Source organism: Capsicum annuum, chromosome 1 (assembly GCF_002878395.1).
Source record: "Capsicum annuum cultivar UCD-10X-F1 chromosome 1, UCD10Xv1.1, whole genome shotgun sequence".
Taxonomy (NCBI): domain Eukaryota; kingdom Viridiplantae; phylum Streptophyta; class Magnoliopsida; order Solanales; family Solanaceae; genus Capsicum; species Capsicum annuum.
This window is the reverse complement of record NC_061111.1, coordinates 253,651,793-253,663,663: the sequence shown is the minus strand read 5'-3', so window position 1 is coordinate 253,663,663 and position 11,871 is coordinate 253,651,793.

Here is an 11,871-nt window from a genome sequence, read left to right as displayed (position 1 = left end):
TGACAAATTCTTCTATATCATAATAAAGTATGAAGAAAACTCACGACTTAAATTACTTTTTAAGATTTAACATATTATATTTTAAAATTATTTAGATATTATGAAAAAGTTCAACTTGAAATTATTTTAGAATGATGTGAACTATATGCATAGATAAATGGCTTCTTTTTTGAAATGGGCCGTTTGGCCCTATTTTGATTTGTACAGATTTTAACTTTTCTTTTCTAATAAATGGGCTAATTTGCCCACCTTTCATTTTTTTTTTTTGTTTTTGTTTTTAAAAGGATTGATAAATGTCTTATTGATGTTTGTGTCTCTCTCAATTTAAAAATAAAGACCTATTTTTCGTTTTAATTTGCTTAAAAAAGAATGAACTTTTATTTCTTTAACAATATTTTAATTTTACTTTTTCATGTGTCATGTTTAGAACCACAAAATAAAAGACATTCTGGTCCATTTGATATAACTTTAATTTATGACTACAAGATACAAAAGTTTTCTTTGTTTTTTATTCTCCATATCAAGCTAAAATAGATCATTCCTTTTTAAATGAAGGGAGTAATATATTTTATTATTTTTTATTACCCTACTAAATAATTTACTATAACCAAATGTATAAAGAGAATTTTTAATTCTACTTGTCAGTGTACATTTTATTTGAATAAAGTATTTCACCACTTATAAAAAGGAATAGAAATGAGTATTGTGTTTTAGAACCTACAAAAAAACATTTATAAAAAGTTGTGAAGGAAACTGTGGGGTTCATATGAGGTATTGTACAATTTTGGGATATAATTGATATTTACAAAAAGAGATTTGATTTTTTTCGCCATTAAAAATCAATACACAAACTTTAATTCTTAAAAAATAAACAAACAATGCACCTTCCTTTTTTAAAATGACAAGAATACACTAATCTTGATTTAATTTCAACAATTAATACCTTATCATCTTCCAATAGTCGTAGGAGTTCATTGAGATTCCTTGTTGCAGCTGACTGGCCTTCTATTGATGGTCCCGGGATGTGCTCAACTTTTTTCATCCGGTAATTTTCTACCACCAAATTGGTTCCAAAGTTTTTTCCGACCTCTATAAGCCTGCATTGTTGATCTCGGATATTCTCTGATTGAGTGGAGACTTCCGAGCGAAGGCTGCATTTTGGACAGCATTTATATGAAAGCGTCTTAGCTGCTGCAATGCTTTCTTGCATAGACTCCCATTCTTTCTCCAGCTTGTGAACATCTTCGATCCACTTGATAACATTTGGTTTTGGCTTATAGCCTTCTCCCTCAGCTCCTTCCACCTTCTCTTTTATCTCATCGCTAAACTTAGTTAGCTCCTCCATTTCCTTCCTTAGATTTTCAATTTTTGATGAGAAACGGACGATATTTTCAATCTTAGGATAGATGCATTTCGATACAAACTTTCCCACCTCAACAATAATGCCACCTACAGCATTAAAAAGTATATCCATTGAATAATTCTTAAGGTAAAGAAAAAAAATGTGTTTCTGATCAGAATGCTAAACCTTCAAAGATTATCAAGTGAAGCTAAACTGACTACTTCTTCTTTGTTTAAGGCACTACTTAAGGACAATCATTAATCCATTTTATATTATTGTTGTGGAGCCTCTTCATTCTTGTGCAGATAGGAGAAGAATGATTCCTTTATTTTAATATAACTACTTTGGACAACCTTTCTTATTCCAACTATTTAATTGACAAAAGCAAATGTGTAGGAAGGAAAAGAACAAAAGGAATGTCGCCAGCAGTTATATAAGTGATATAATAAGCCCTGCTTCTGCAATTATTCTTGAGAAATAAGTGGAGCAAGAACTTTCCCTATTTTTGCAAAGAAAAAGAAAAGAATAGACAAAGACAAATATTACTTAATTGAAAAAGACAAACATATAGGAAGGGAAAAGAAGAAAAGTAAAGTCACTAGCAATTCATGTGAAACTGCCACGAAGGAATTGTACGTCTATTTTATTTCATTCGTTACCTGTATATTCTGGATGAAAGCATTGATTAACGTCAAAAATTGAGAAACTACTTACTGTGTCAAGTCAAAATATGGGCCATAAAAGAAACAATTCATTATAAATAAAGTGGTATTTTGTCATTAGAAAATGTCAACTCTTGCGTCATATTTGGTTCTATAAGGCATGTTATATTTGGAGGAAATTGGTTGGACTTTCTGTCAGCAGAAAAGTGAAATAAAGAACAAGAGAAAGACACAAAATTTAACGTGGTTTGGATCCAAATGATCCTACATCCATGGGAGAACAACTGCATTTATATTATTAACAAAGAAAGGAGAGAGATCCAAAATACACCTAAGAGAATTGCTATCTCAACTCTCCACTGTTACAATGTATTTAACTATGAATTTTTGGGATGGTTTTTCAATGTTAGGAAGCGTGGGCACCAAGTAACAGAACTTGGCATCTAAGCACAAAATTAAGAAAAGGAAAATAAATACATAATTTGTCCTCCACAAATTTTTGCTTACTCTCCAAATTTACTTCCTAACAAAGTAATTTGACATATCCGATTTCTTCCACATGGATTTGACCCCACAAAGAAACCAAACCAACTCTTTCACTTTCAAAGGTATCATTAGTTTGAAGCAACACCTCTTTCAACATTTTCAGACTAAAGACCTCGGCATGCTGAATTATTTTTTAGGTATTGAATCTTCGGACTAACAGAGATTTTCTTCTCGCAATGTCTTAGTTACAAATAGGCAAGGGGTTAGAATTGAGAAACAAAATCGGGCTAGTAGATAAACTTGGAGGCACTTACAAGGACTTAAGGATCACTGTGATCTACAATACCTTCTTGAAGAACTATTTCCACCCCATGCTATCCTCTAGAGTTACAATACCTAACATCTCCGGCGTACAATCAATTGGCTTGATTTTGTCTAATGTTTTTGTAATGCCTTGCATTTTCGAGCCAGAAATTGGACCGTCGTTCCTATATGTGTAAACTTAAATCCCATGACTCATATTTAAATTCATGTGTCATGATCTTTATCCTAGTGTGTTAAGTTATTATGAGGTGAAGATTGCTCATAGAAACCACCTAGAGCAAAGTTGAGCTAAGAATCTTTGATTCGTCTAAAGTTTGGTATTCAATTCTACAAGGGTCTGCTTTGAACCTGTATAACTTGTGATATACGTGGAATTATTCAGCTCAAGACCCATCAAATTATAGATAATTTAGTCAACTTTCCAGTGATACCAATTTTGCCTTAATCCTATACCCGAGCGAGAAGTTATAGCCATTTTCGTGAGAGAGGCAGTGAGGTTGCACGATTAGCGTGCGACGCACGCTCCACTTTACCCCTAGTTTTCAACTGTTGGTTCCGCATTTTTAAGGGCCTTTTAGTCTTTTCTTACCTTATAACTCCCAGCCCACGCCTGATAACCCTCAAGGTGCAATATTTTTCTCCTATTTCATCAATTAAACATCTCAAATCCTCTCAAAACATAACCCTAGCTCCTCCCCAAAGATCAAGAATTCAAGATTCTCAAGAAAGGTTTTAAGATTAGGTTTCAAATCTTCAATCTAATCAATATAAGGTATGTGAGATTTTCCTAAAATACATGGGCATGGTGAAATTATTTTATTAAGTTTTTAAGGTTTAGAAATCATATATTCATGAAGGGTTTTGAGATCAATTTGAAGAATATGCATTATAAATCCTTTTCAATGATGTACTGTTTTGGTCTTGAGGCCTCCCCTTAAATTGATTTTGTTCGTATATATACATGTATGTGTTGCAATTTTGAAAGATGAATTGAGAGCTTGAATATTTGTACTCCCTCTCTAGTTATAACCCTTTTGATTTTCACATGTTACAAATTGATAAATTTCACTTTTTGAAGGATTATGTAAATGTTTCTTGGCTATGGCTAAATGTTATTTGAGATTGATTGTGAATTAAAGAGAGAGTATTTTACTTATTGATAAATGATGAATATGTCTATTAAAAGAATTGCATGAGTTACAATAAAGCAAGAGACCACCACATGATTTAGAGTTGAAAAGAGAGAATCCTTGCATGGTTTCACATATGGTTTGAAAGAGGAATCTTCTTGTACCGATTGAATGTTTTGGTGGTCTAGACATTTTTTTGAATGACAGAATTGCGCATGATAATTCTGGCTTAGAGATATGACTTGAAAGTTATGGTATGACGATACCAAATCAAATAATGATAAATTCAGAACAAAATACAGATTTCATGCATCCAGATTTTCAAATTTTGAATTCATAAAGATCATGTTTAGAAAAGTATAAAAATGGGCCTAAAGAGAGTTAGGTGGTTACCCGAAGAAGGCATGAGTTCAGACACTCATTGCCCGAAATCATATTTTGTCGATACAGGTTATTATGTCCCAAAAGAGGGATTATACGCTGGCCTAGTGCCCTGTGGCGTATCAGAATCAGAAACTCCAACCCTTGTGGAAAACTTGGGTTGGGGGCTTGGCCGCTAAGTCAAGGGCGGACTCCATATAGCCCGTGGAGTCGTAGACTTGTAGGGTGTACCACCTAACTCAGAAGTAAGACAAAGAGTGATCCATGGTTTCAAGAAATATTTCAAAGCCTTTTAAGTTTGCCCATGTATTTTTATATATATCGTATGTAAAATATTTTATGAATTGCTCTCACTTATGTTGGATAAAAGTATGTTATTTTGGATTGCTCTGCGTACCAGTACAATTGTATTGACCTGATACGAGAATAATCACGAATATGGACTTATCTGAGACTTGGTGTGCACAATTGAAAAGCTAAAGAGGACCTAATTATGCACCAAAATAGTCCACACCATACACTTGATGGGTTCCCCACTCTTGAGGGACCTTTTGGTCATTTTACACTTTATTTTGTAATATACTATATATAGAACCTTGTAGGATTTTATTACTTATATTTTGATGAATATTGAGAGTGTATAATACTTTATAACACAAGTCCTCTCTTCTCTAAGAGGCAAACCCAAAACTAGGGCTTATACAAGTGTGAAATCACTTGTGTTTGCATTTTGCCTGAAAACGTCGAGGCTTGAGAGGTGGAATCCAATCTAGTGTCATGTAGGAGATAGGTTTTTATTGTGTGTTATTAAATGTCCAAGAGTGGAATAGAATCTTGGGTTTTTAATATTATACCCTCAATTGTCTATCTATCTATCCCTTTACCTTTTATTGTAATTTTGTTAGTGTTTGTAACTTGTAACCGTTTGTTCTTGTTTCTAGTAAAGCTGTTTCTTCTTCTTCTTGTTGTTGTTATCATATTGTTGTTGTTCTTCATCTTGTGTTATTGTAGCTTAGTTTGGTTGGCTGATTTGGTGTCAAAAATAACTTGTATCTTGTTAAACTTGTTATTGATGTTGATGTGGGATCAAATATAATTAAAATAAATTAAATAAAAAATAACAAGAAAATTAGTGTTGCAACATGCCTAGTGTGGTGCCATGGATTGGTGTTGTAACATGAATTTGTAATTTGGTGTTGTGACATGGTGTTTGCTTGAATATTCATCTATAAATAGATGAAGTTTCCATCATTCCAAAACACACCAAATTTGAGAGAGTAATAGAGTGAAAATTGAGAGAGAAATAGAGAAAAAAGAGAGTAATCCACAGACATTTTATAGTCTGTGAGATAATAGTATGGAAGTAATGTTGCAGTGAGTCGTAAGAAATAAAAAGAGTTGTTTTGTTTATAAAGAGTAGTAGTTTTTTACACTGCCAAGTTGTAATCAGTATTATTGTATTATTCCATTGGGTACTTTATTTACCCCGTTATAATATTTGGTGTCATTGTTACTCTCTTGTTATTGCTATTTACGTGGATATTATCCTGGGTGGGAATATTTGTTTTCCCAACAATGTGGTATCAGAGCCATGGGAAATAATAGTCCACTGTCTTTTCAGTACCCCCACCTTACGAAAGAAAATTACGAGAAATGGTGCCTACGAATGAAAGCTATTCTTGGTTCTCAAGATGTTTGGGACATTGTAGACAAAGGGTATACAAAACCCGCTAATAAGGAGACTCTATCTCAAAATGAAAAAGATATCTTGATTAAGACAAGGAAGAAAGATCAACAGGCCCTCACTCTTATCTATCAATGTCTGGATGATGGTACGTTTGAGAATGTGGCTGATGCAACCACCTCGGATGAAGCTTGGGAGATTTTACAAAATTCTCTCTAAGGAGTTGATAAGGTGAAGAAGGTAAAACTTCAAAGTCTAAGGGCTGATTTTGAAGTTTTAAAAATTAAAGAATCCGAATCCATTTTGAATTTTTGTTCAAGAGTGATGGTTGTTGTGAATAAACTAAGACGGTATGGGGAGGAAGTAGATGATGTGCATGTGGTAGAAAAGATCCTTTGCTCTTTAACACCCAAATTTGATTATATGTTTCTGCTATTTAGGATTCTAAAGATTTAGACTCTATGACAGTAGAGCAATTGGAAGGTTCTTTACAAGCCCACAAAGAAAAAAATAAAAAGAGGAAAAGAAGAGCCATTGGAGAAACTTCTTAAAACTCAGGCATTCTTCAAAGATTTTGGAGGTGAAAAAAGTTATAGAGGAAATGGACAGTGGCAAAGCCATGGAGGTCATAGAAGAGGGAGGAGTTATATGAACAAATTCAACAATGAAGATAAAAACCACCAAACATTCAGAGGTTGTGGTCGTGGACAACGAGGAGGAAGAGGACGGGGAGCTTATCAAGGTACCAATGAAATGAGGTATGAAAAATCTAAAATTGAGTTATACAACTGTCATAAATTTGGACATTACTTTTGGAAATGTCGAACAACAAGGTAGAAGATGAGTCAACATTGCTAATGGCACACACAAAAAAGATGATACAGATGATTACAGTTCATGGTATCTTGATAATGGAGAAAGTAATCATATATGTAGATACGAAGACAAGTTTGTGGAGATCAAGAAGACGACGAGTGGTAATGTATCTTTTGTAGATACCTCAAAGATTCAAATTGAAGGAATAGGTACTATTTTGATATCCTGTAAAAATGGTGCTCACAAATTGATCATACTATGTGCCAAAACTAAAAAATAATATTTTGAGTTTGGGCTAACTTCTTGAATAAGAAAATGATATTCATATGAAAAATATGCCTCTTTGGCTTAGAGATTCAATTAATAATTTAATTACCAAAGTGCATAAGGCAAAAAATAGATTATTTCCTTTGAATCTTAAGACCATTAATGCAAAGTGTTTGAAGGCTAATGTGCAAGATGAGTCATGGTGTTGGCACATGCGATTTGGACATTTGAACTTTGAAGTTCTCAAATCAATGGGTGACAAGAACATAGTTGATGGAATTCCATCAATCAATCATCCCAATTAGTTGTGTGAAGCTTGTCTTCTTGGAAAACATGCAAGGAGGAGTTTTTCGAAGAAACCACTTCAAGAGCAACTAATACACTTCAGCTTGTTCATATCGATGTGTGTGGTCCAATCAATCCACCTTCTTTTGGAAAAAGTAAATACTTCTTACTCTTTATTGATGATTTCAGCAAAAAGACTTGGGTATATTTTTTGAAGCAAACCTCAGAAGCTTTGGTTGCTTTTAAAAATTTCAAAGCACTTGTAGAAAAATAGAGCGGCTATGAAATAAAATCCTTAAGGTCTGATAGAGGAAGCGAATTCACTTCAAAAGAATTTAATGACTTTTGTCAATCTCATGGAATTCGTTGCCCTCTAATGGTACCTTACTCGCCCCAACAAAATGGAGTTGCAGAAAGAAAGAATAAAATAATTCTTAATATGGCAAGATGTATATTGAAAGTTAAAAATATGCCAAAAGAATTTTGGGCCGAGGCTGTTTCATGTGCAGTTTATTTAAGCAAAAGATCTCCAACAAAAATTGTGAAAGATCAAACACCTCAAGAAGCATGGAGCGGGAAGAAAGCCAAGTGTCAAGCACTTGAGAATCTTTGGGAGCATAGCCTATGCTCATGTTCCACATCAAGGGAGAGCTAAACTTGATGATCGAAGTGTCATGTATGTGTTTATTGGCTATGAAACTAGTTCAAAAGGCTACAAGTTATACAATCCAAGCAACAACAAAGCGGTGGTTAGTTGTGATGTTGAAGTTGATGAAGAAGCGTCATGGAATTGGAAAGGCCATAAGGCTCAGAAAGAAAGAACATATGATTTTCTTCCATATTTTGAAGATGAAGAAGAGCAGGATACTATGGCACCTGCACAGGATGCAACTCTACCAACAAATGTTGCATCTTCTTCTTCTCAAGATCAGAGTTTAAGTGAAAGGCCACAGAAGATGAGAAACATCCAAGAACTCTATGATGACACAAAAGAAGTTACTAATTTTAATTTTTTGTGTTGTCTGTATGCTAACAGTGAACCAATGAATTTTGATGAATCTATTACAAATAAAAGGTGGAGACAAGCCATGGAAGAAGAAATTCAGTCGATAAAAAGAACAACACTTGGGAGTTAACAACTCTTCCTAAAGATCATTAAGAAATTGAAGTCAAATAGGTATACAACACAAAGAAGAATGATCATGGAAAGGTAGAGAGATACAAGGCAAGACTTATTGCTAAAGGCTACAAGCAAAGACATGGCATCGACTATGAAGAAGTCTATGCACCTATTGCCTGCATGGAGACGATACGTCTACTGATCTCTTTGGTGGCACAAATGAAGTGGAAAATCCATCAACTAGATGTCAAGTTTGCATTTTTGAATGGATATCTTGAAGAAGAAGTCTATGTTGAACAACCATTGGGCTTTGTGCTCAGGAATCACAAAGATAAAGTGTTGAAATTGAAAATTTTTTTATATGGATTGAAGCAAGCTCCACAGGCGTGGAATAGTCGCATTGATAACTATTTTCAAGAAAATGGGTTTACTCGCTGTCTCCATGAATATGCTCTTTACAAGAAAGTTCATACTAATGGAGATGTTTTGATTGTTTGTTTTTATGTTGATGATCTTATTCTGACTGGTAATAATCCATGTTTGTTTGAAGCTTTCAAGAAAACTATGTCCCTTGAATTTAAGATGACGGACAGAGGTCTCATGTCATATTACTTAAGCCTAGAAGTTAAGCAAATGGAGGAAGGCATCTTCATATCCCAAGAAAGCTATACAAAGGAGATTTTGAAGAAATTCAACTTGTTTGATTGCAATCCAGTGAACACCCCATGGAAAGTGGAACAAAATTATCAAAGTTTGATAATGGTGAAAAAGTGGACTCCACTCTTTTCAAAAGTCTCGTGGGAAGTCTGAGGTAATTGGCCTGTACGAGTCCATATATACTCTTTGCAGCTGGAATAGTTAGTCGATTAATAGAAGCACATACCTCCACTCACTTGAAAGTTGCTAGAAGAATTCTTCATTATTGAAAAGGTACGATAGACCTTGGACTATTGTATTCTTCTGATGATGATTTTAACCTTGCGGGATTTTGTGATAGCAATTATGCGGGAGATAGAAATGATAGGAAAAGCACGTCAGGTTTTGTGTTTTTCTTGGTTGATTGTGTTGTTTCTTGGAGCTCAAAGAAACAAACAATTGTTACTCTCTCAACGTGCGAAGCTGAATATGTGACAACAACGTCATGTACGTGCCATGCCATTTGGTTGAGAAGATTATTGAAGGAGCTTAACTTACCATAGACTGCACCCACAATGATTTGTGTTGATAACAAGTCAGTACAGGCTCTTTCCAAGAATCCAGTATATCATGATCGAAGTAAGCACATAGATACAAGGTATCACTTCATCAGAGAATGCATTGCCAAGAAAGAGGTAGATCTCAGGTAGGTGAAATCCTATGATGAAGTTGCAGATATTTTCACAAAGCCTCTCAAGTTTGAAGACTTTCAGAGATTGAGATCAAGTCTTGGAATGAAGAATAAAAAATCAAAATTAAGAAAGAGATTTGTGGGATCAAATATAATTACAATAATTTAAATAAAAAATAACAAGAAAATTAGTGTTGCAACATGCCTAATGTGGTGCCATTGCAACATGCCTAATGTGGTGCCATGGATTGGTGTTGTAACATGAATTTGTAATTTGGTGTTGTGACATGGTGTTTTCTTGAATATTCATCTATAAATAGATGAAGTTGCCATCATTCCAAAACACACCAAATTTGAGAGAGCAATAGAGTTAAAATTGAGAAAGCAATAGAGAGAAAAGAGAGTAATCCACAGATATTCTATAGTCTGTGATAATAGTGTGGTAGTAATATTGTAGTGAGTTATAAAAAATAAAAAGAGTGTTGTTTCATTTATAAAGAGTAGTAGTTTTTTTACACTGCCAAGTTGTAATCAGTATAATTGTATTACTCCATTGGGTATTTTATTTACCCCGTTATAATATTTGGTGTCATTGTTACCCACTTGTTATTGCTATTTATGTGGATATTATCCTGGGTGAGAATATTTGTTTTCCCAACTGTTAAACCCGAGAAGTGTAGTCCAAGGGGGTCTCAGTTTCATCTTGAATTTTTGGATTGTTTTGGATTGATTTTGTGTGTCCCTTGTCTTTAGTGTATCATGACCCCCTATATTTCAGGATCTGAGGCATAGTCCTGGGTCCCTCTAAGAAGTAGGTTGGACTCTGAGATTGCAGTTGGTAAGCCTCCTTTATTTCGGAAGGCCTGTTATCAGATCATTGTTATTTTATTTTGGATTTATGGTCCAACTGGGGGCCTTGTCCCAGTTTTTAGATAAATAATGGTTTTCATGTTATTAGAGATTTCGCAGACTACTGTTATGTGTTTTTGAAGGTTATGAACTCAAATTTCGTACTGTTCAGTTGAACTCAATGATTGACCATGTTTCTTTCTTTGTTATTTTTTTCCGTATTTCCTTATAGTATATGAATGGTGTGTATGATTGATAGATAGAGAAGGGTGCTCGGGCCTTCATGGTTCGGAATGCTCGTCGCGGCTAGGGCCTCGGCTCAAGTCGTGACAAAAATGTATAAAAATGGTATAGAATTTAAAAACACACCCTGAAAACCAAGAAGATAGTTGGGTGCTTTGGTTTCCAAACTGAACCTTAAAGCTTTGGGCGTCAATATGTGTGTTCAACTCATCCTTACGCTCTAGCTTATCAAAGAAATGTACAGGGAAAGAGGAGGGTTACTTCTAAGTTCTAATCCTATGAGCTTACTAAACAGGAGTTCTAAAATTCGAGCTATACAAAAAGCTAAGTAGAGTCAGATAGGATCAAAAATGAAGTTGCCCTTCTGCACTCAAATTCTAATGTTAGGCTTGCCAACTACAACGTTCTTCAACGTGGATATAATCTTAGGAGAAAGTTTTATAACCTCAGTGAAGAAGGTAACTATTTTGCAAGAGGAACGTACCTCAAAAAAAAAAAATTGCAACAATAAATATGCATCATTTGTTAGATAATGGTATAAATGCAAAACTTTTTTTTAACGAGGGGTTTATCCGCTTTAAATTACAAAGTTGAGGGGTATATTTTCCCTTTTTCACTTTTCTAAAACAAATCATACATATTTGTATGGCGTTAATCATCTCACGGAAGTTTAAAGTTAAATTGTTTCTAAATAAGAAAAGATGACATTTCTAAATAAGTCTTAAATTCTTTTTTTTATTCATATAGGAAACTAGAGAGTTATTTCCTGGCACTTTGTTGAATCTAATTTGGGCATAAAAATAAGTAGTATTGTATCATTTTTTAACCCATCTTTTAGTTTTCCTCTGTATATGATAAGCACTTTAGACTTTCAAAATTAAAAAGTAGGCTCTTTGAGACATCAAAAGACAGCTTAGTTGTGAAGATTGACGCAGTCTAAATGGTTGACATTTAC